The sequence below is a fragment of the Papio anubis genome, chromosome 7 (genome assembly GCF_008728515.1).
Source record: "Papio anubis isolate 15944 chromosome 7, Panubis1.0, whole genome shotgun sequence".
Taxonomy (NCBI): domain Eukaryota; kingdom Metazoa; phylum Chordata; class Mammalia; order Primates; family Cercopithecidae; genus Papio; species Papio anubis.
The window spans coordinates 102,917,947-102,942,739 of NC_044982.1; the positions used below are offsets into that span (position 1 = coordinate 102,917,947).

At 38.3% G+C, this 24,793-nt stretch overlaps 1 protein-coding gene and 1 non-coding gene across 2 annotated transcripts in view; one reads left to right on the forward strand and one right to left on the reverse strand.

Annotated features, from left to right (window-relative positions):
• Positions 1-24,793, reverse strand: part of AGBL1 (ATP/GTP binding protein like 1) — an 803,745-nt gene that overhangs the window by 698,314 nt on the left and 80,638 nt on the right. The gene's annotated exons all lie outside the window — the stretch shown is intronic.
• LOC116276212 lies at positions 11,611-11,681 on the forward strand. The gene has a single exon (XR_004185643.1). It is a non-coding gene; the product is annotated as a small nucleolar RNA SNORD74 (small nucleolar RNA).

Genomic DNA, 24,793 nt, shown 5'->3' on the forward strand with positions numbered 1-24,793 from the left:
TCCATTGTTCACTTTTATTGATCATGACATGAGGTCCAGAGACTCGTGTTGGAATGCTTGACATTTTCTTTTGTTTTTTCCTTCAACTTTTAAGTTCCAAGGTACATGTGCAAGATGTACAGGTTTGTTACACAGGTAAACGTGTGCCATGGTGGTTTGCTGCACAGATCAACCCACCATCTAGGTATTTAGCCCAGCATCCATTAGCTGTTTATCCTGATGCCCTCCCTCCCCATGCCCTGCCCCCTGCAAGTCCCAGTGCGTGTTGTTCTCCTCAATGTGTCCATGTGTTCTCATCATTCAGCTCCCGCTTATAAGAAAGAACAGAATATATTGTATTTTCAAACCCATTTTGGGGGACAGCAAATACACCTTCTCCCAAAGATGTCAACGAATTCAGTTGTTCAAGTTTTGGACACCTATAAACCAGTGCTAGTGATGAAATCCCACCCTATAGGAACTACTTAAAAGGTAATTTTCAAAACAAAAGTTAACCTTGAGGGAAAAAAAACAATTTTTTTAGAATCCCCTTTTTAAGAAACTGGAAATTATTTTAAGACTCCCTTTTTAAGCTGTTTGCCCCCTTGAGACCAAAAAAAAAAAAAGAATAGAACGTGTGTAAAAGTCCATGGAAAATCAAAAGCCTCTTAACAATTGCCTTCCAAAATACACTCTTATATTTCTGCTTTAACAAACAGAATTACTATTGACCTTATGACTAATTATTCAATGAACTCATTTCAGCCTTCACTGCGACACTGATGAGAAAAAGAATACTAGTAGTATGCTACCTTGGAATGAACACTTGTCCCCACTACAAACAAAATTTAAGAAGTCAATATTTGGGTTCTCCTAACAATAGAAAGAAAAATCAGCAAGTTAAATTTTTTAAAAGCAATTTTCTTTGCATCCCTTGGAAATCATACCTCTGTCAATAAGAAGACATTATAACACTTTATTTCTTTCTGTCTTAAGGAATGTGTAGCCAGCTTATGGCTGTGGCGAACTACAGTTGTAATACCCATGGCTACCAAGAGATGGCGATGGGGCACACCAGCGCTCAGGATTAGTGGGTGGCTGCCATCTGACTCATGTTTCTTTGCCTCATTGACTCTTGATCTTGTTTCAGAATGATCATTTTCCACGTTCCCTCTTACCCTTTTATATTTTAGTTCTGTAGTTTAATTATTTAATTCCATAACGGCATCATCTAATTGAGGGACCTTGGTATTAGCTCTGAAAAGCATTTTTGGGGGATTCATTTGGCCTGAAACGCCACATAAAATGTGATTTTATAATGTGTGATGAAGATTACTATGATTAGGGTGGACCATTTTCAAAAACAAATTAGTTCAACGTCAAGGAAACAGAGGCCTGACGCTGGCTCTTTCCTCTTTAGAACCCTTGGGCTCCAGTAAAACCGTCCACTGCACATGTTTTATTTATTTATTCTAGTCATTTAATCATTTCTGTTTTTAAATTTGAGGGAAAAAGTCATCATGCTACAGCATGGTGTAGTGAAAATAGATTTGCATAGGACATCAGGAGACCTGGAGTCTTCTCTGAGCTTTTCTACCCACTATTTACTTGTGTAAATTATAGGAAATCACCTATTTTGGACTCATTATCCCTGTTTATAAAGCAAGGGTATTGGGTTGAGTATCTTTTACTTTTTCATTTGCATAAAGCATTTAAAGATTCTATGGAATTAAAAAGCTTACTGCTATGTCATAGAGCCAAAAATTGTTTTATTTACCCTTTAGAAAGTCTCGTAGAAATATTCAAACTGCGGCCGGGCGCGGTGGCTCAAGCCTATAATCCCAGCACTTTGGGAGGCCGAGACGGGCAGATCACGAGGTCAGGAGATCGAGACCATCCTGGCTAACATGGCGAAACCCCGTCTCTACCAAAAAAATACAAAAAACTAGCCGGGCGTGATGGCGGGCGCCTGTAGTCCCAGCTACTCGGGAGGCTGAGGCAGGAGAATGGCATAAACTCAGGAGGCGGAGCTTGCAGTGAGCTGAGATCCGGCCACTGCACTCCAGCCTGGGCAAGAGAGCCAGACTCCGTCTCAAAAAAAAAAAAAAAAGAAAAAAAAAAAGAAATATTCAAACTGCAAAAATTTTAGCAGTTTCCTGAGAAACAAGAATGGAACATGCCAAAGTAAAATATTTAGAAGACTCTCTGATAGCCAGAGATGGGACAGAGGCACCAGTAAACACTGGAGAAATCCCCTATCCCAGAGAAACAAGAACTCAAGGTCAAAACCACGTAAGAATCTTTTGGACAAGCATGAGTTTGATTACCTTCCTCCTTAGCAAACCTGCATATGAGAACTCCTCAAGGTTTGCTCTTAATCACACACACATGAGAATTACCCATGATGGGGAGCATCATGTCAGTGATACTGAAATAAAATAACAACATCTGTTGCTATGGGTATATACCCGTTCCACTACACTCCTTCTCCAGGTTGCCACATGTAAACTGCTAAAATTGTACTATTAGGGTTTCCTTTTGCTTCTTTTATTCTGACCTTAGAGATCCTCCTATAAAATATTTGAGTGGAGACCTATATCAAACTCCAACATAATTCAATGTGACTTATTAATTAAAACTGAGAGAACAGCTCTGCTTCTGCAATGCTGAAAAAGCAAAGAAAACTATTCTTTAGTTCAAAAAAAGGAGGTAATCAATTTCCTAAATATTCAAGGGGTAACTTCTTGTGAAAGAGAGTAAATGTAATTTAGAAAAAAGGAAATTAATTTGGAAGTACTTGATTTGCATTCTTGAGAATATTCTAGGGGCCATTTGGGTCTATAACACTAGACCAAAGCTGTCATGAGACCATAAATCTAAGAATATACATAACTGAATATCTATATATAGAGAGAGAAATATATAGTTAGAGACTTTGTGGGAGACAGTGAACAGCAGACAGGATGTAGCAGAAAACTGAAACATTCAAGCTGTAAACAAATACAAGGAATTTCCCTAGCATGCAAAAAACCCAAGATGACAAAGGGAAAGGAAGAGAAGGGAAAGGGAAGAAGAGAGGAAGGGAGGAAGAGGAGCAGAGAGAAGTAAAGGAAACAAGGGAGAAAGTGGACAAGATATAGAGACAAGACCTTGAATTGGTTTATGCCTTTCTCTCCCATTACCAGCCATCTCAAACATTACCTTATATTAATATCTAACCAATTATTTGTCCCACCAAAACCAGCCGTTTCTTGCTTTATGCATTTTCTAATGCTTTTATTCTCTGCTCAAAAAACCCTTCTCTATTTTATTCCCTTCCTTTCTATCCCCAACACTGACAAGTTAAATGTAGTTCATCTGTCAAAACTCCCCTCAATTCCTTTTTGAATGAATGAATGCATGATCTAATTACTGATGATGGTGGTGTTAGTTACAATGCATTTGCCTGTAGCCACACAATAAAAAAGAATATATTTTAGACTAGATAGTACTGAAATTATTTTCATTTTACTTTTTATAATTATAAAAGTAATTTCTAATGTTATACAAAAAATAAAGTTATTTACTCCCCACCATTCAAAATAACTAGTTATTGGTATCCTTCTTTAAATATTTTACTGTGCATATTCTTTAAGATAAAGAGAACTTTTTTACTTTTTTGACTGACATATTGACTTATTATTGGCATGCAATAAGTTATACACATTTAAAGTGTGCCACTTGATGAGATTTCATGTATGTACCTTTGAAACATCACCACAATCTAGATAATGAATATCAATATCCTCCTCAAATTTTCCTCATTCTTCTTTATAATCCCTCCCTCCTACTCCATATTTACCTCCAACCCCCATCTCCAGACAGCCATTCATCTTCCTTTTCTCACCATAGTTTATTTTACATTTTCTGGAATTTAATACAAATGGTATAATACAGTATATACTTTTTTGTCTGGCATCTTTCACTCAGCATAATTATTCTGAGATTTATTCATGTTACAGCATATATCAGTAATTTTCTTTTTTTATTGCTGAACAATATTCTGTTGTATAAAAGCATTACAGTTTATCTATTCACCAGTTGATAGATGTAAGAATTGTTTCCAGTTTTTGGCTATTGCAAATAAAGAATGCAGCAATGAAGATTTATAAATGAGTCTTTGTAAGGATATATGCTTTCATTTCTTTTTTGTAAATAAATACCTAGAACAGGAGTGGGTGAATGATATGATAGGTGTGTGTTTAATTTTTAAGAAACTGCCAGACTGTTTTCCAAAGTGGTTGCACCATTTCTCCATTCCCACCAGCAAAGCATGAGTGTTCGTGTTCTTCTTTGCCAATTCTCGTGATGGTCAGTCTTTTAAATTCTAACCATTCTCAAAGTATATAGTAGTATCATATTACAGTTTTAGTACGCATTTCCCTAATTAATTCTGATGTTGAGCATACTTTATGTGCATATTTGCTATCTGTATATCTTCTCTAGTGACATATCTGTTCAAATCTTTTGTCAATTTTTAATTGGATTCTTTTTTATTATTTAACTGTTCTTTGTATATACAGAATACAACTTTTTTACAAGGTGCATGATTGGCAAATAATGTCTCTCAGTGTGTACCCTGTGTCTTCATTCTCTTAATAGTGCCTTTTGAGCTACAGAAGTTTTTAATATTGATAAAGTTCAGTTTATCAATTGTTTATAAATTGTGCTTCCACTGCTGTTATATAAATAACTTTTACCTAGCTGAAGATCACAAAGGTTTTCCTCTGTGTTTTCTTCTAGAAATGTTTTAGCTGTAGGTTGCACATTTAGGTCTACTATCCATTTTATATTCATCTTTATGTTGTAAAGTATAAGCTGAAATCTGTCATTTGCATATGGATATCTAGAATTTCCAGCACCATTTATTGAACACACTATTATTCCTCCATGAAATTTGCCTGTGCCAAAAATTAATTGTTCATATGCATGTGGGTTTATTTTTGAAGTGTCTATATTATTCCATTAATCTATCTTGACGCTGATACCCCACTATCTTCCATACTGCAGTTTTATGATAAGTCTTAAAGTATTCTTTGTCCTCCAATTTTGTTCTTTGTTTTTCAGATTTGCTTTGGCTATTCTAGGTCCTTGGCTTTTCCATATGAATTTTATAATCAATGTATCAGTTTCTACAACATACAGAAAGCCTTCACAATTTTCACTAGGAATGCAATTACTCTATAGATCAATTTGAGGAAAATTGACATTTTGCCAATATTAAGTCTTCTGAACCATTACCTCTAGTTATCTGTTTATGTCTTCTTTCATTTGTTTCAGCGTTGCTTTGTAGCTTACAGTGTACAGGTCTTTTGCATCTTTTGGCAGATTTATCCCTAAGTTTTTACGTTTATATTGCTATTGTAAACTATATTATTAAAAAATTTCAGTGATTTATTTCCAATAATTTGTTTCACTATGTAGAAATATAATTGTTTCGTATGTTACCTGGAACCTTGGTAAACTCATTTATTAGTTCTTGTAATTTTTTGTGTATAGATTCCGTTGGAATTTCTACAAAGATAATCGTCTGCAAATAGTTTTACATCTTCTTTACCCAGATGGATGTCTTTTAGTTCTTTTCCTTGCCTTATTTCACGAACTAGAATTGCCAGTATAATGTTAAATAGATTTAATGAGAGTGGACATTCTAGTTTTGTTTCTGATCTTACTGGGGAAGCATTCAGTCTTTTAACCACGAAGCATGATGTCACTTAACAGTTTTATAGATGTGATTTATTGAGAAAGTTCCCTTCTATTTCTAATGTATTGAGTTTTTATTGCGAAATGGTAGATCTTGTCAAATGTTTTTTCTGGGTCCATGGAGATAATCATATATTGTTGGGTTTTTTAAATTTTTTATATAATAAATTATGTATAATGATTTCTACACATTAAACCAGTCCAGGATTCTTGCGACAAATATCACTTGATCTTGATCTTGTATATATTGTCGATGTCAATTTACTAAAATTGGGTTAAGAATATTTGCATCTCTATTCTTAAGAGATACTGGTTGGAAGTTTTCTTTCTTAATAAGTATTTGCCTGCTTTTGGTATCAGGATAATGCTGGCTTCATTGAATACGTTGGAAAATATTGTCTCTTCTTAAATTTTCTCTAAGAGTTTGTAGAGAATTGCTATTATTTATTTTTAAATTTTTGGTAGAATTCATCAAGGAACCCATTTAAACCTAGACTTTTCTCTGTGGGGATAATTTAACCATACATTCAATTTGATTACTAAATATAGGGCTATATAGGTTACCTTTTTTTTCTTGGGTGAGCTTTGTTAGTCACGTTTCTCAAGAAATTTTTCCATTTCATCTAAGTTGTCCAATTTATTGGCACAAAGTTGTTAGTAGTATTTCCTTATTATCCTTTGCATATTTACAGAAATTGTAGCAATTTTGCCTCTCATTTCTGATACTGGTCATTTGTGTCTTCTTTTTTTCTTATCGGTCTGGATTAGAATTTTTTTTTTTTTTTTTTTTTTTGGAGACAGTCTTGCTCTGTCGTCAGGCTGGCATGCAGTGGTGTGATCTTGGCTCTCTGCAACGTCCAACTCCCTGGTTCAAGTGATTCTCCTGCCTCAGCCTCCTGAGTAGCTGGGATTACAGGCACATGCCACCACGCCCAGCTAATTTTCTTGTATTTTTAGTAGAGACAGGGTTTCACCAGGTTGGCCAGGATGGTCTTGATCTCCTGACCTCGTGATCTACCTGCCTTGGCCTCCCAAAGTGCTAGGATTACAGGTGTGAGCCACCACGCCCAGGCTGGAATGGAGTTTTATCAATTTTATTGATCTCAATAAATCAACTTTTGATTTAATTGTTTATTGGTTTTCTATTTGCAATTTTATTTCTTTCTATTTTGATTTTTCTTATTTCCTTCATTTTACTTACTTTAGATTTCAATCTTCTTTTTCTCCTTTCTTATGGTGGAAGCTGAGGTTGTTGATTAGAGAGTCCATCTTTCTTCTTTTCTAATATGTGCCTATCGGTCTATAAATTTCCTCCAAGAATGTGGCATCCCAGAGATTTTAATATGCTGTACTCATTTTCATTCTGTTCAAGATATTTTCTAGTTTCTCTTTTGATTTCTTCTTTGACCCATAGTTCCTTTAGAAGTACATTATTTAATTTTCAAATTTGGGAGACTCTTACAGAAACCTTTCTGTTGGTGATAATTTAATTCCCTTGTGGTCAGAGAACATACTTTTTATCATTTGAATTCTTATAAATTCGTTGTGACTGACTTTATGGTTCATAATATTATCTATCTTGGTAAAAATTCCATTGTAGTTGAAAAGAATGTATATTCTGCTGTAGGTGGGTAAAGTATCCTATGAATATCAATTAAGCCACATTAATTGATAGTGTTATTTAAATCATCTATATCCTTACTGATTTTCTCTCTACTTATTCTATCAGTTATTCAGAGAGGGTTATTAAAATCTCCAACTAAAGTCATAGATTTATCTATTTTTCCTTGCATTTCTATCAGTTTTTACATCAATTATTTTGAAGCTCTGTTATTAGGTACATAAACATTTAGGGCTTTTATTTGCTCCTAATAAACTGACCCTTTACTATTATAGAATTACTTTTTTTTATACCTGGCAATATTCTATGCTCTGAAATCTACTTTATTTGGTATTAGAAAAAGCTTCCTAGCTTTCTTTTGATTAGCATTAACTTGATATATCTTTTTCATTCTTTTACTTTTAACCCACTTCAGATTTTATATTTTTATACACAGCCCTGAGTGGAGAGACTTCAAGATGGCTACTTGGAGACACCCAGGGAATCTCTGAGGCATGGAAGGAGAGGGAAGGTAAGCATCTGGCCTGGCCAGGACTGAGAACAGCTCCGTGTCAGAAGAAACTCCCCAGTGCAGAGAAAAGGTTAGCAAAAGATCCCTAGGACTCCAAATTCCCACAACTCCTGCAATCCTAGCCACAAGAGAGACCCTCACCCCTCATGGTCCCTGAGACTAGTATATGAAGCTGCCTAGAGTTCATGCCATGGCATTGTTCCAGAGATGTTGTTCATGCTGGATCCCACACACTCCCCAGACCCAAGCAGCTGCAGCACACAGTCATTTTAGGAGCCCAGTCCCCACCAGATGACATCCTGCCCTGGGGCCCAACAGCCCCTGAATTTCCATATCCATGGAGCCCCACTGATATTTCCTCATGTCAACCAAGAAGCCTGGCTGGACCCAGCATTGCAGCCAGGTCTCCAGCATTCTAGCCCACGCGGTGTCCTACACCACAGGGAATGGCAGTGCAGTGCACCGGGGAAGCTTTCTCCAGGACAAAGGGAGCTGAAGCATGTACTCCCCAGAGCCTGAGAGCCAACTTCCTGGGGCTGCTGCCACTGACAGCAACCCTGCATCCCCAGACACAGACACTGTGAGCATGTATGTGCTTTCAGCAGGCTTGCAGACTGGTCTGTCTGGGAGCCTTCCCGGGGCCTGAGGACAAGCCTGTCCTCACCACTGCCACCACCATGACCACATCATCTAGGGACCTACACATCAATATTGCTTGCCTCTTTGGGTGCTTATGTGCATCATCAGCAGGCTTCAGGACAGGTCTGCCCCACCTGGCATCACTCTCCGCACTAGCACCGTCAGGGAACTTGGAGATTAATCTGCTCTACCCACCATTGACCTTACTGGAGAGATAGACTCCAATACAATGACAGTTGGGAACTTCAAAACCCCACTCTCCGCATTGGACAGATAATCTAGACAGAAAATCAGCAAAGAAACATTGGATTTAAACTGCACTTTAGAACACATAGACCTAACATTTACAAAACATTTCACCAAACAGCCACAGAACACACATCTTCTCATCAGCACATGGAGCATTCCCTGGGATAGACCATATGCTAGGCCACAAAATGAATCTCAGAAAATTTTAAGCATCAAAATCCTAGCAAGTGTCTTTTCAGATCACAACGGAATAAAACTAGAACTCAATAACAAAAGGAAATTTAGAAATACGTGAAATTAAACAACATGCTCCTGAATGGCCATTGGGTCAAGGAAGAAATTGAGAAGAAAATTTTAAAAGTCTTGAAATAAATGAAAGTAAAAATATAACATACCAAAATCTGTGGAATACAGTAAAAGCAGTGCCAAGAGGCGAGTTTATAGCAAAAAATTGCCTATGTCAAAAAAGTAGAAAGATTTCAAATAAATAATCTAGTGATGCACCTCAAGGAACTAGAAAAACAAGAGCCAAACCCAAAATTAGTAGAAAAGAATAATAAAGATCAGAGCAGAACTAAATGAAATAGAGACTAAAAAATACAAAGGATCAATGAAATGAAGTTTTTTAAAGATAAATAAAATAAATAAACTGCTAACTAACAAAAAAGAGAGAAGACCCAAATAAATAAAATCAGAAATGATACAGGAGATATTACTCCTAATACCACAGAAATACAAAGAATCATACATACTATTATGAACAACTATATGCTGGCAAATTAGAAAACCTAGAGGAAAATGATGAATCCCTGGATACATACAATCTACCAATACTGAACCAGGAAGAAATAGGAAGTCTGAACAGACTAGTAATGAGTACAAGATTGAATGAGTAATAAAAAGTCCCCCAACAACAACAACAAAAAAACTCAGGACCAGATGACTTTACTGATGAATTCTACCAAACTTATAAGGAAGAACTAATACCAACTTTTCTCAAATTATTCCAAAAAACTAAAGAGGAGGGAATTCTTCCTAACTCATTCTACAAAACCAGCATTACCTTGATACTGAAACCAAACAAGGGTAAAACAAAAAAAGAAACCTATAGATCAATATCCCTAATGAACATAGACGCAAAAGTCCTCAACAAAATATACCAAACAAAATACTAGCAAACCAACAACACACCAAAAAGATAATGTACCATGATCAAGAGGAATTTATCCCAGGAGGCAAGGATGGTTCAACATACACAAATCAATAACTGCGACACATCATATAAACAGAATGGAAGATAAAAACCATACAGTATTCTCAAAAGATGTAGAAAAGGCATTTGATAAAATTGAACATTCCTTCATGATAAAAACTCTTAATAAATTAGGCATAGTAGAAACATAGTAAAACATAATAAACATAATAAAAGTCACATGTGACAAACCCAGCTAATATCATAATAAATTGAGAAAAACTGACAGAATTTCCTCTGAGAACTGGAACAAGACAACAATGCCCACTCTCACCATTCATACTCAACATAGTACTGAAAGTTCTAGCCAGAACAATCTTTAGCAAGAGAAAGAAGCAAAAGGCATTTACATTGGAAAACAGAAAGTCAAATTGTCTCTCTTTTTAGATGACATGATCTTACATATAGAAAAACCAAGACTACACCAAAAAACTCTTAGAACTGATCATGGAATTCAGTAAAGTCACAGGATACAAAATCAACAAACAAGTATCAGTAGTATTTCTATACACTAATAAGAAGCTAGCTGAAAAATAAATCAAGAAAGCAACCCCATTTACAATAGCTACAAAAAATAACAAAATGCCTAGAAATAAATTTAACCAAGAGGTGAAGACCTCTAGAAGGAAAACTACGAAACACTGATGAAGAAATTGAAAACAACACAAACAAATGGAGAGACACCCATGCTCATGGATTGGAAAAACTGATATTGTTACAATTAATCTTGAGACTATACCACTCTAAAGCAATCTACAGACTCAGTGCAGCCCCCATCAAAATACCAATGACAGTCTTCACAGAAATAGAGAAAAACTTCCGAAATTCATATGAAACCACAAAAGACCCAAAACAGCCAAAGCAATCCCAAGCAAAATGAACAAAACTGGAGGGATTATACTACCTGACTTCAAAATATACTACAAAACTATAGTAACCAAATCAGTATGGTACTGTCATAGAAACAGACATACAGACCAGCAGAGCTGACCAGAAAACCCAGAAAGATATTCACCTATTTATAGCCAATTGATTTTTGAAAAAAGCACCAATAACATGCTTTGGGGAAAGGACACTCTCTTCAATAAATGATGATGGGAAAACTGGATATCCACATACAGAAGAATGAAACTAGACCCCTATCTCTCACCACATACTGTAGCACACCAACATGGCACAAGTATACATATGTAACAAACCTGCATGTTATGCACATGTACCCTAGAACTTAAAGTGTAATAATAAAAATAAAAAATAAAAAATAAAATAAAATTTTTTAAAAATCAATACAAAATGGATTAAAGACTTAAATAGAAAACCCAAAACTATGAAACTAATAGAAGAAAACACTGGAGAAATTCTTCAGAACATTGGTCTAGGTAATGATTTTATGGCTAAGTTCTCAAAAACACAGGCAACAAAAACAGACAAATGGGACTACATTAAACTAAAAATCTTCTGCACAGAAAAGGAAGCAATCAGCACAATGAAGAGAAAACCTGCTGAATGAAAAAACAAATTGCAAACTTTCTGGCAGGGGACTAATAACCAGAACATACAAGGAACCCAACTCAATAGCAAGAAAACAAATAATTCCAATAAAAAGTAGACAAAGGCTTCTTATGAAGCCTATGTTGGTAGAGACATCTGAGAGTATCGACTAATGCCAACAGCTTAAATGGGGAAAATAATAATAATAAAGTAGCCAAAGGATCTAAATAGACATTTTTCAAAAGAAGACATACAAGTGGCCAACAGATACATGAAAAACTGCTATCACAAATCATTAAGAAAGCACAATTGAAAACCACAATGAGATATCGTCTTGCTTTAGTTAGAATGGCTATCATCAAAAAGACAAAAAATAACAGACGTTGGCAAGGATGTGGAGCAAAGGGAACTTGTATACCCTGTGAGTCAGAATGTAAATTTATACAGCCATTATAGAAAACAATATGGAGGTTTCAAAAAAAAACTAAAAATAGAACTATCATGCAATCCAGCAATCACACTATTAAATATTTAACCAAAAGAAAGGAAATCAGTATATTAAAAAGACACCTGCTTCCCATGTTTATTGCAGCACTGTTCACAATAGCCAAGATATGGAATCAACCTAAGTGTTTATCCACAGATAAACGGATTTTTAAAATGTGGTCTATATCCACAATGGAATACTAGTCCACCATTAAACAAGAACAAAATCCTGTCATTTGCAGCAACATGGATGGATCTGAAGGTCATTATGTTAAGTGAAATAAGCAAGGCACAGAAAGACAACTACCACTCACATTTTTCTCAGTCTGAGTGTCTAAGTTAAAAAGTTGATCTCATGGGGGCGAAAGTCAAACGATAGTTACCAGAGGCTGGGAGTGGGGATGGGAGAAGAGAAATCAGTTAATGTGGGTACAAACACAGACAGAAGGAATAGGTTCCAGTATTCAATAGCATAGTGAAGTGATGATGGTTAACGATGATATATATTTCAAAATAACTAGATCTGAAATATTCCCAACACAAAGAAATGATAACTGTCCAAGGTGATGGATATCCTAAACACTCTGATTTCATTACACATTGTACTCATGTATCAAAATATCACATGTGCTCCATCAACATGAATAATTATTATATATCAATAAGAAATTGTAAGTGTGTTTCTTATATGCAGCACAATTTTAATTTTTTTATTTCAATAGGTTTTTGGGGAACATGTGTGATTACATGAGTAAGTTCTGTCCAAGGTGATGGATATCCTAAACACTCTGATTTCATTACACATTGTACGCATGTATCAAAATATCACATGTGCTCCATCAACATGTATAATTATTATATATCAATAAGAAATTGTAAGTGTGTTTCTTATATGCAGCACAATTTTAATTTTTTATTTCAATAGGTTTTTGGGGAACATGTGTGATTACACGAGTAAGTTCTTTAATGGTGATTTCTGAGATTTTGGTGCACCCCTCACCTAAGCACTGTACACTGTACCCAATGTGTAGTCTTTCATCCCTCACACTCCTCCCACCCTTTCCCCGAGTCTCCAAAGTCCATTTTATCATTCTTATGCCTTTGCATGCTCATAGCTTAGCTCCCACTTATGAGTGAGAACATGTTTGTTTTTCTATTCTTGAGTTACTTCACTTAGAATAATAGTGTCCAATTTCATCCAGGTTGTTGTAAATGCCACTATTTCATTCCTTTTTATGGCTGAGTAGTATCCCATGGTATATTTATACCCCAATTTCTTTATCCACTTGTTGAATGGTGGGCATTTGGGCTGGTTCTATATTTTTGCAATCGTGAATTGTGGTTCTTATATACAGCACAATTGAGTCACTGGTTTATCAATATGATTATATATTTGCCTTTACATAGAGTATGCAACATTGACATCTTATTGGTATGGTTAGGTTTAAGTCTACATTCTTGTTAATTTTTTGTCTATTTGTGACACCTGTTCCTTAATCACCTTCTCCTCTTTTCCTGCCTTCTTGTGGATGAATTGAATGTTTTTATAACAATTTACCATCTTGTCAATTTATTAGTCATAACTCTTTACTTAACTGTTTTAGTGGTTGCTTTAGTATACATTTTCAAATTATCACAGTCTATCTTTAATTGTTAATGTACCATTTAATACGTAAGACAACTATAATAGAATACTTTCATTTCTCTCTTCTTGATCTTCATGCTCTTGTTGTCATATATTTTAACTTTACAAAAAATATAAACTCCAGACTACATTGTGATTACCTTTATTTAAATACTTAGCTATTTTTAAAGAGACTAAAATAATAATCTAAAGTCAAACATATTTACTCATGTTACCATTTCTAGTGCTCCGTGGTCTTTTGAATAGATACATCTTTCCACCTGTATCATTTTCCTTCTGCCTGAAGTTTTCTTTTAATATTTCTTGGCATGACAGCCTGCTGTTGATAATGTCTTCTAGTTTTTGTATGTCTGAAAAGTCTTTATTTCATCAGCAGTTTTAAAAGCTATTTTCATTGAGCACAGAATTCCACACTTTAAAGATGCTGCACCATTGTTTTTTCACTTGCATTGTTTCCAATGAGAAATCTGTTAGATTCTTATTTTTGTTTCTGTGTATATAATGCATCTTTTTTCCTTTCCTGGGTGCTTTGAAGACTTTTTTGTTTGTTTGTTTGTTTGTCATTGGTTTTGAGAAGTTTTTTGTTTGTTTGTTTTTATTTTTGTGGAGACAGTCTCGCTCAGTCGCCCAGGCTGGAGTGCAGTGGTGTCATCTCGGCTCACTGCAACATTCATCCACCTGGTTCAAGCAATTCTCCTGCCTCAGCCTCCTGAGTAGCTGGGATTGCAGGCATGAGCCACCACGCCCAGCTAAGTTTTGTATTTTTAATAGAGATGTTGCCCAGGGTGGTCTCGAACTCCTGAGCTCAGGCAATCTGCCCACCTCATCCTCTCAAAGTGCAGGGATTACAGACGTGAGCCACCACACCTGGCTGGTTTTGAAAAGTTTAGGATTTTTCTTGGAGTTGTTTCTTTCATGTTTCTTATGTACATGGTTTCCTGTGTCCCTATCATTTTTTTGTATTTCAGAGATTTAAGCCTTTATTTCCTCAGATATTTTTTTCTGTCCCTACCTATCTCTCCTCTCCCCAGTGGCTCAAATTATATGTATTGGGCTGCTTGAAGTTGTCCCATAGTTCACTAGTGCTCTCTTCTTCTTAAATCTCTTCTGTGTGTTTCATTTTGGAAATGTGCTGTTTCTGCATTTTTAAGCTTATCTCTCTTCTGCCACATCTAATTTTCCTTAATTCAATCCAGTGTGTTTATCTCTTACACACTGTAGATTTCATCTCTAGAGGTTCAATTTGGGTTTTTCTTGTATCTTCTATGTCATTACTTAATTTTTGAACATGTGAAATATAGTTAGAAGAGCTCTTTAATGTTCTTGCCTAATAATTATAACATCTATCTCAGTTCTGGTTTTGATTGAATAAATTATCTCCTCATCATGGATAGTACTTTCCTGTTCCTTTGCATGCCTGATAATTTCTTCTTGGATTCTCTACATTGTGACTTCTACCTCATTTAGTGAATATTTTTGTGTTCCAATAAATATTCTGAGGCTTTGACTTGGAATGCAGCTAATTTACTTGGAACTAGTTTTATGATTCCAGGTCTTGCTTTTAATATTTGTTTGACAGGACTAGAGCCCTGGTCTAGAGCTAACGCTCAGTCTAGAGGTAACAATAGTAAACTCTTTGTATTCATGGATTCCACACACATGGATTCAACCAACTGTGGATCAAATATATTTTTTAAAATTGCATCTGTGCTGAATATGAACAGATTTTTCCTTATCATTATTCCCTAAACAATAGAGTCTAACAACTTATTTACATAGCATTTACATTTGTAGGTATTATAAGTAATTTAAAGATTTAAAAGCATACAGGAGGATGTGCATAGATTATATGTAACTATTGCAATATTTTATTTGAAGGACTTGGGCCTCCCCAGATTTTGGTATCTACAAGAGGTCTTGTAACATATCCTCTATGAATATCGAGGGATGACTTTATTCCTCACTACTGAGGCAAAATCCTGTATACTTTATCCAATGTCCCATGAGTCATGAGGTTTTCCAGTCTGTCTTTCAGAACCAAGTACTATTTCCAGTCCTGTGTGTGTGTCAGATATCGTTCCCTCCATTTCCTTCAGGTGATCTTTCCTTGGCTTTGTCTAATTTCCCTATAAGCACGTTTGCATATCCAGCTAAATACCTGAGGGTAATCCCTGAAGATCTCCAGAGTTCTCCTTCTGTGCAGCTCTCTTTCTAGTACTCTGTCCTACAAATGTTATGCACCTTGGTTTCTCCAGACCTTCAGCTCTGTCTCCCAACTGCTTCTTTAACTCAGGGAGTCTGCTGGGCTGCTAGTGGGTTCACTGTCCCTGCACTGCAACCTAGAAGCTCTCTAAGACAATGAGCTGGGGGAATTTAAGAACTTATCTCTCAGGAATCATGACCCTTCATTGCCTAATGTCCATCAACATTGGTTTATATATTTTATCTCTAGTTCTTTTTTTTAAGGTGGAAACACTCTAATATCTTAGTAGACAATAGAAGAATAGGAATATGTAATTCACAAAGAGGAAATAAAAAACAGAGAAACTCATAAAAATATCCAACTATCCAATAATCAGAGAAATGCAATTTAGATCAAGACAGCAATCTCACAAATCAAAGTAATAAAAATTTAGAAAAATGGTAATATTTATTGCTGGTGAGGATTCAATTAAATGGACATTCATATGCTGCTGGGAATGTAGATTATATCATTCTAAACTTTGAGACTTACTTTTTCTAGTCAATATTTTATCATAAGCTGCTTCCCACAACAAACATCATTCCTAACCTATTTTTGTGTGTTGCTTCATAATATAATGTGGAAATATATCACTTTTACCAAGCATTCCCTATTATTGAGCTTTTTCAGGTTATATTATTTCCAATTATAAATAACACTGTGATTGATATTTTTGCACATAAATCTTGTTCACATTTCAAAGTGATTTTTTATAGGGTTTTTTTTGTCTTGATACGTATGACTCATTGTTTTCATGCTTTTTTGTCTTCGCTCTTGCTTCTGCCTCTATCTAGAAGGTGGTGCTCTTATAAAATTAACATCCAGAAATTCCTTCCCTATTTCAAATCGAAATCTGCCCTCTCAGTGAGTTCCTCCTTGCTAATTCCTGAGCAGACTGAAATTCTCCCTCTTAAATATCCCCCCATGATCACATTTATCTTATTTGTTTACATGCTAATGTGTGCATGTATCTACAAGTTCCTTGAGGGCAAGGACTGTGTCTTTTCAACTCAAGCCCACAAATCTCTGACAATACTAAAAGCCCCACAATACTACTGAATGAATCAATGGATAGTTAAAAGAGTGCAACTCAGGCAAACCAAAACAACAGTGTTCATTCATTCAACTGGCATTTATCGAATACCTATGATGCACCATATGAAAGAAACTCAGACCTGATTTATACTAATTCACTCCTTTTAAATAACCATTTATTGTTCTCTAGTCATTTTTCTCATTAGCTTTGTTGAAGATGACTAATGATCACATAGAGATCTAATATTAAAATAGCACTATAATTGAACTTAGAAAGCTTTCAATCTGTCCTCATTGTGCAATCTCTGCCTAAACTTTTAAAAGCAGCTAGCTTTCCATGGCTATACATCTGTGTGATGGCCTCCTTTTGACCCTTTCCTTCTCAGTCAACTGAGTTGGCTTGTCTCTGCTAAACAAGCACATCTCCAGACACTGCACCCACTCACAACCTCACAGGAAAACCAGAGTGTGTTTTCTTCCCCCATCTGCTTTATAATTTGTGGTGCCTGAGTGTGGAATCGGTCCCTGAAGAATTTAGAATTCTATTAGAAATATCAGTTCCTGGGCCAGGCACGGTGGCTCACACCTGTAATCCCAGCACTTTGGGAGGCTGAGGCAGTCAGACTGCCTGAGGTCAGGAGTTCAAGACCAGCCTGGCCAATATGGTGAAACCCTATCTCTACTAAAAATATAAAAATTAGCCAGACATGGTGGCGCGCATCTGTAATCCCAGCTACTTGGGAGGCTGAGGCAGGACAATTGCTTGAACCCGAGAGGCAGAAGTTACAGCAAGCCAGGATCATGCCACTGCACTCCAGCCTGGGTGACAGAATGAGACTTCATCTCAAAACAAAAAAAGAAAAAAGAAAGAAACTAAAAGAAAAGAAAAAAAGAAATAGCAGTTCCCTCAAAGTAAAAGGTGAAACAACAAGAGTCCCTCCTGATAAGAGTCTTTCTGTCTTTCTGTACCTCCCCCCAGTTCCTCAAACTCCCTTTCCTCCATATTTGTAGGTGGTTACAATGTTGTGAGGAAGGTGTGATTTACAGGAAAATACAAATTTATTTGCATAAGTTCCTTGCTGAGTCAGGCTGGGCTAGAAGATTAACTTCTATGACAACTGAAAGTTCCTAAGAACCTGCTTCTAGTCTCTAGAGGGAAAATTGAGGGAAATCTATGGAGAAGTGTGAGCAGTACAAGCTTTAGCAGATAAAGCTTCAGCAGATAAAGATGGAAATGCAATTTCTGTAGAGAACCCTCATCAGGGGAAAGTGGTGCATGTAACGCCTCCCCAGGATATGAAGGACCAAGGGAGGTTTGTTTTGTTTTGTTTTTGGAGGCCCGTCTGTGTAAGTTATTTGATCCATCCAATATCAACATATCAAGCACCCTTCTCACTGTCCAGCATGTCATCCTCAGGAATAAATACAGAACCAGCAATGGCAAAGATCTGCTCACCAGTCCAACACACCTCAACCAGGACAACCTACATGCATGATGAGTTCCTAAGCTCCTCCTCCTGAAGGAATCTGGTTCACCACCCAGGTGACAGGGGATTAGAGAACACCCCAAAGGGGAGAAACAAGGACTAAGCCCCCCTGGATGGCACTGCCAGACCAAGCCCTTCTCAAGCACCAAAAGAATACTTGAGACATTTCAAGGAAGACTCTCCAAAGTATAGGGTCACCTGAGGCCCAGAGCCCAAAGCAGAGGCCCTGTCTGCTCAGTTCTGGGCATTTCTGAGAAAGGCATTATAAAGGCATTCCCACAGGATAGGGAGCTGGTCATTTCACAAGCCCAAGACTGGGTCAGAATGCAAGGCCTTCCTCCCACACTACGTCATTCTTGTTGGCACAGGCTGTCAGCAACTTGAGGTCCCCAAGCAACATTTCTCCAGCACTTAACATTGAGACAGGCACATAGAATGTTGTCAAATAAAAGTCCTAATTCAAGGCATGTTTGTTTTGTAATATGCAGAAAAGTGTCTTGGAGTAATAAATGGTGCCTTGAAGTTAGGGTAGAAGGCTTGGTTCGGCCTCTCTGGGTTTCAGTGACCTCATTTTAAGATGAAGGAGATGATAAGAAGGTCCCTTAAGACCTTCAAACTTTAGATCCTACAACTTGAATGTCTATGGCTTGCCCTAATCTGGAAGAGCTCAGTGGCTTCTTAAGAAGATGACAGGGCTTTAACCCTATAAATCTAGTTGCCAAGGCTTAATTCATGTAGGAAACTATTCATTCCCTATCAGCTACATGCTTGGAGTCAGGTTGCAGATGCAATAATCACTCTGTTAGTAAGTTGAGCTCATGGTGCACGCCCCCAATATCAGCACTTGTGAGGCTGGGGTGGAATTTTTTTGCTCCTGTTCCAAGGTATTTGAATTAGAGTGCTCTGGAGACAAGGAACAAGCAGAAAGTGCTGAGACATAGAGTGAAGCCCCACTGTGAGACCATGCCCTGGAGACCACAGACTCTAATGTTTAATGTAGAGTCACAAAGCCCTCAGTTGGGGCTGGGAGGGAATGAAAACCCAGAAGGAATTCAGTAACTATTTTAAGAAGCAGAAAAAAATCACTGTTTCTTGTAACTTGGATTCTCATTGCCTCAGTGAAAAGTAACTGAGTCATCCAATCACTCATGATCTCATGGAATCCATTAGCTCTAGCTGAGTCTCACTCATCTATCAGCTACTATGATCAGATAAGGTGGAATGGTGTGATGGTTGGAGAAAGCCCAGAAGACCTGGCTTTGGGCAAAGGCAGTGAGTGATTTGGGGGCAGGGAGAGGAGAAGCAGGATATTTTTTCTAGCTCATAAATTGAAGATGAAATCACCAGAAAGGGCTGCCAATAAAGCGATGCCCAGTAATCCTGCACTCAGGCAGAATTCTAAGGCCAGGGAGGCCCTGGAAGATTGGTCCTTTGAAGGGAGAATATCACCTAACACTATTCCAAGCACAAGGAGTTACTAGGACAGCCAACAGGAGACTAAGGTGAAGAATTTGCTTATGAAGCTGGCTTGAAGACCAAACATATCCATCTCCTCCCGTTGCCAAGGTGTTTAAGCCCAGGTACTCTGACCTCCACAATCTCATAGCATGAGACTGACCCTGAAGGTGAAGAGATGTATCATAGCATGACCTTCCTGCTGAAAATCTGGGAGGGCATTAAGAAGGTGGAGATATTAAAGATGTTATCCTCTGTGAGGGTGAGACCAGTGTGGTCTTGAGCAACACACTTCCTGACTTCCTGTGTCCTTGGGATAGCTCCAGAGAAAGTGAAGGTGAGGGGTGAGGGAGCCATCCCAGCCTATGGGCAGCCCCGAGTCCTCTTTCTCGAAGTGTGGAGCAATGGTCAGAGAGTACAATGGGCTTCAAGACCTGGCCTCTGCTAGGAAGATCCAACCCATTTCCAATTGCCTATGATATTTATGAAGCAAGGCAAGCCAGCAGAGTCTAAAATCCTGGGAGACACACTGATGATAACATCTGATAACCCAGCTTCAAAGGTTAGGTTCAATATTACACTGTGAGAATACAACAGGATCAGAGGGGATGTGGCTGTGCTTTGGAAAAGGTCAAGTGTGTGGCCAGTGGAAGTGGTCCTTATCATTATCAAAACCCTCAGGCCTGTCCTGGGAATGAGGGCACAAAGGGACAGCCTCCAGAAGAAAAAGTGTTGAGACGTGGAGTAATCAGAAGCTTTCCTAAGGTCACAAGATGAGTCAGTTGCAGACAAGTCATCTGTCTTTGCCTCAATAAATTTCCCTACTTAGTGAGTCTGGACAGCTCAAAGACAGCTTTAGTGCAGATAAACAAGCTTGTCCACAGTGGAACAAACGAGCAAGAGGTAGCACACTCTGGCCCAGTGTCATTTCCTCCTCCCTACTTCTATAAAAAGCACCCCCAGAAATGTTTAAGCCCCAGCTGAGTTCACTAACAGACCAAACACTGGAAGCCTATTTCAAATAGACGGCAAAGTTTTAATGTGAATGCTGTCCCCACACGCCCCTCCAATTCAGATCTTTCCCTTCCCCAATCTCTGTCGGTTCCCCCAGACAACTCTAAATAATAGAAAAGACTCTGAACTTTTTTCTTCCCTCCAGTGAGAGTAACTCTGCTCCCTTTCAAGCCAGTGGCTGCTGCTTCGCAGTCTCTCAGAGTGAGTTCTCTCCCAGAAGTCACCTCACTCCCTCATGCAGTAGAGCCCTTGGGAGGTGTGCCAACTGATGTTTCACACATGTTTGGATGGGGCAGAACCCCGCATGTGCAGCCAGCCTGCAATCGGGGGAAAAAGGTAACAAATATGAAGTGCCTAGCATAGCACCTACTCAGTACATTCAGGCTTTCATTCATTACTACATAGGGAATTCACTAATAATTTTTCTATTAAAGTATTTCTTTTCAATTTTAATTTTATTCATTTTTTTTTAGACAGAATCTCACTCTATCTCACAGGCTGGAGTGCAGTGGCACGATCTTGGCTCACTGTAACCTCTACCTCCTGGGTTCAAGTGATTCTCCTGCCTCAACCTCCCAAGTAGCTGGGATTACAGGCGCCCACCACCATGCCCAGCTACTTTTTGTATTTTTAGTAGAGATAAGGTTTCATCACATTGACCAGGCCAGTCTCAAACTCCTGACCTTAGGTGATCCACCCACCTCAGCCTCCCAAAGTGCGGGGATTACAGGCATGAGCCTGTAATTTATTTATTTATTTATTTATTTATTTATTTATTTGACAGGATCTCAATTTGTCCCCCAGGCTGGTGTGCAGTGGCATAGTCATGACTCACTGTAGCCCCAAACTCCTGGGCTCAAGCAATTCTCCCAACTCAGCCTCCTGAGTAGCTAGAACTACAGGTGTGCACCACCACACCCAACTAATTTCTTATAGAGACAGGGTCTACCTATGTTGCCCAGGTTGGTCTCAAACTCCTGGCCTCAAGCGATCCTCCCGCCTTGACCTCCCAAAGCACTAGGATTACAGACGTGAGCCACCATGCTCGGTCTCGTTTGAATTTAATTAAGAGCCTATTATCATCTAGGCACTGGGCTAGGAGGAATGGAAAATAACAAGATACATATAATTTGATTTCTACTTTAGGAAATATAGAATTTAGAGAGGAGAAAAGACACCCAGGCCAACATAGTACAGGGTTCAATAGAATGCACGTCCAAAGGTTGAGGAGAATAGATTCCTTTTCTCTGGTGAAATGGAGCAGGTGGCATCCAGTGAAGTCTGGAGACTGGGTAGGACTTCTACCACTGCACAAGGCAGCATGGCATTCCAGAGGAAGGGAGAGAAGTGGGGAAGAAGAGGGAATGCCACACTCAGGGACAGTTGGCTGGAAAGAGAGATGAGAGCAGGGGTGAGAAACCAGTCTGGAAAAGGAAGCTGAGGCAAATTTCTGATGGCTTTGAAGTGAAGGGAGACCAACTAGAGGGCTATCGTAGCAGTCTAAGTCTGACCATAACTGTTCCCACTAGCATGGGACTCATGAGGAGCCAAAGGAAGGAAGTAGGCACAAGTCGACACAAGTGTGTGCAGCATGGGGCGTATTTGGGAAGTGGAGGAGGCCTGAAATAGCTGCCTGCCTTGGGGCGAGGGCTGGCACAAGGCCGCAGAGGGTTAGTGACATTGCTCTTCATGTCCCTTCTCTCTAGCAGGTATGTGGTTGGAGCTTCTGTTGTAAATCTTGCCCTGCGTACTATCTGGAGACAGGGCTTCATTGGAGGACAGCTGCACATCTAATTTTAGGTTCATGCTAGAGAAGTAGGGCAGGTTTAATCTCCACAGGAGGGAGGAGTCATCGTGACACAACACTGGGCATCTGCTCCCACAAAGACATCCCGGAATAACTCTCCCATAGCATGCTAGCATTTGGAGGATGATACGTAGTAGAGCTATCTATGTCCCTTGACATGCTATTTCATCCCCTCCTTGCAAGACCCCCTCGAGCCCACAGGTTCTGCCATCCAAATGGCTTGAGTAGAATTCATCTGGGTATGTCTTAGTTACCATTCATAGGATCGAGTTTGTGAAAGATGGAAATTGGCAGGAAGTTCTCATCTCCAGACTCTTCCCTAGCTTCTGCTGTCTGATCTGCAGCAGACAACCAGATATCCCACAGTATTTGTACTAATAATGATTAACAATGTCATAGCATGTCAAAGCGCACAATGTCTTTACACATTATTTTTTATTGCCCATGATAAACCTAGGAGGTAAGACTTGACATTCATGCTTTAAGAAATGTCAAAGTTTAGTTAAGAAAAGTTAAATGACTTGCCAAGGAATCTGGTACAAGGAGGCTTACAGAGCAGGTCTTCCAATTTCATTACCTTTGTTCTTATCTTGCTGTTGATGAGTAAGGATAAGATAGAAAACAAGGTAGCTTTGGGAAAGAATTCAAAAGCAGAGGGAATAGATATTTAGCCTTTGAGAGGAAATAGCCATTTGACGGAGGAGTAAAACTGCTCTATCATTAAGCAAATCGTTCCACGGGTATAAGCCATTTAGATGGAAAAGAAATTTAAGCAAACTTTAACTACATATGATTGTCTTACATATGATGGTTGTAGAAATAAAATGCTGGCAATAGACTGTGTAAGATACCCCAGTGGTGGCTTAAGAGCTGAGGCTCATCTGTTAGACAGGGTTTAAATCCCAGCTCTCCCACCTAAAACCCGGCGTGTTACTTAACTTCTTTCAGTTTCAATTTATTTTCCAGTAAAATTGGGGGCAATAATAGCACCTGTCTTGCAGAGCAGATGAGAGGCTCAAAGGAGGTAATGCATGCTCAGAGCTTAGCACAGTGCAGGGCACCTAATAAACACATGCCAATGACAGCTGTATTGTAACGGTTAGTGGAAAAGCCTCTTTCCTACAGAGGTTTGGTTTTAATATGGCATTAGACTGAAGAAGGGGAACCACTTTGCCCAAAATTTACAGAACAAACCAGACATGTAGAAATATGTCTGGGGTCCCTGGAAGGCTCCTTTTGTTATTGGAAGCACCCTACTCCCACTCCATTAATCCCTGGTGTTACTTTCCCACTTGCCTCTGGCACTTTGATCAAATCTGTGCCTGAATTCAACTCCCTTTGCAGGAGGAAAAGAAAGCATTAAAAATGGCAACTAGCGTGAGTCTCTGAGGAGGAGGTTTCTGTGCTTTGTTGATTTCTCGCCCCTACCCCACAAGCTTGGCCTGAATGAGGAAGACAATAAAAGCTCTGAGCACCCCAGAAAGGAGAGACCTAATGCCTTGATACCCATGGTTATATGGGATGAGCTTCCTAGGGGAGCCTTCCAAACAACATGGTACCCAAGTGGCAAAGAGGAGAAGACTGAGTGAGACCCGCATGTGGATGAGCCCAGCAGACATCACAGAGATTCTCATATAATCTGAAGGAAGAAACCAGATATTCCTGACCTTCTGAACAGCTGAATTATGATAGCATCAGATTAGAAGAAGCCTTGTGAATAGGGCAGAAAGATAAAGTTCATAGATTGGTAACCAAAGAACATGTTGAGACTGCAGATGTCAGCAGCAAAGGCCTGCACAGAATGATAAAAATGAGACATATCCAACTCATATATATGTCCAAATGGACATGAGATGATTGAGGACAGTCTGTGTTTTTCCATCAACACCCCGGCACTGCCATGGCTTCTTAGAACTCAGATATACCTCAGGAAGTGGCGGGAGAAGAGTGAAATCCCTGGATGAACCAAAGAATCACTAATTTGAGTTAGATTCCTGATAAGACACTGGTTTATATTTCTTGTTATCTGGCATAAATGTAAATTTAAAACAGAGTGAAGTATAATTATAGAAAATAAATTTTTTGGTCCCTGAGTTTTTTATTTTGAAGTTTTTTACCTACTAGATGAGGGTTCTTAG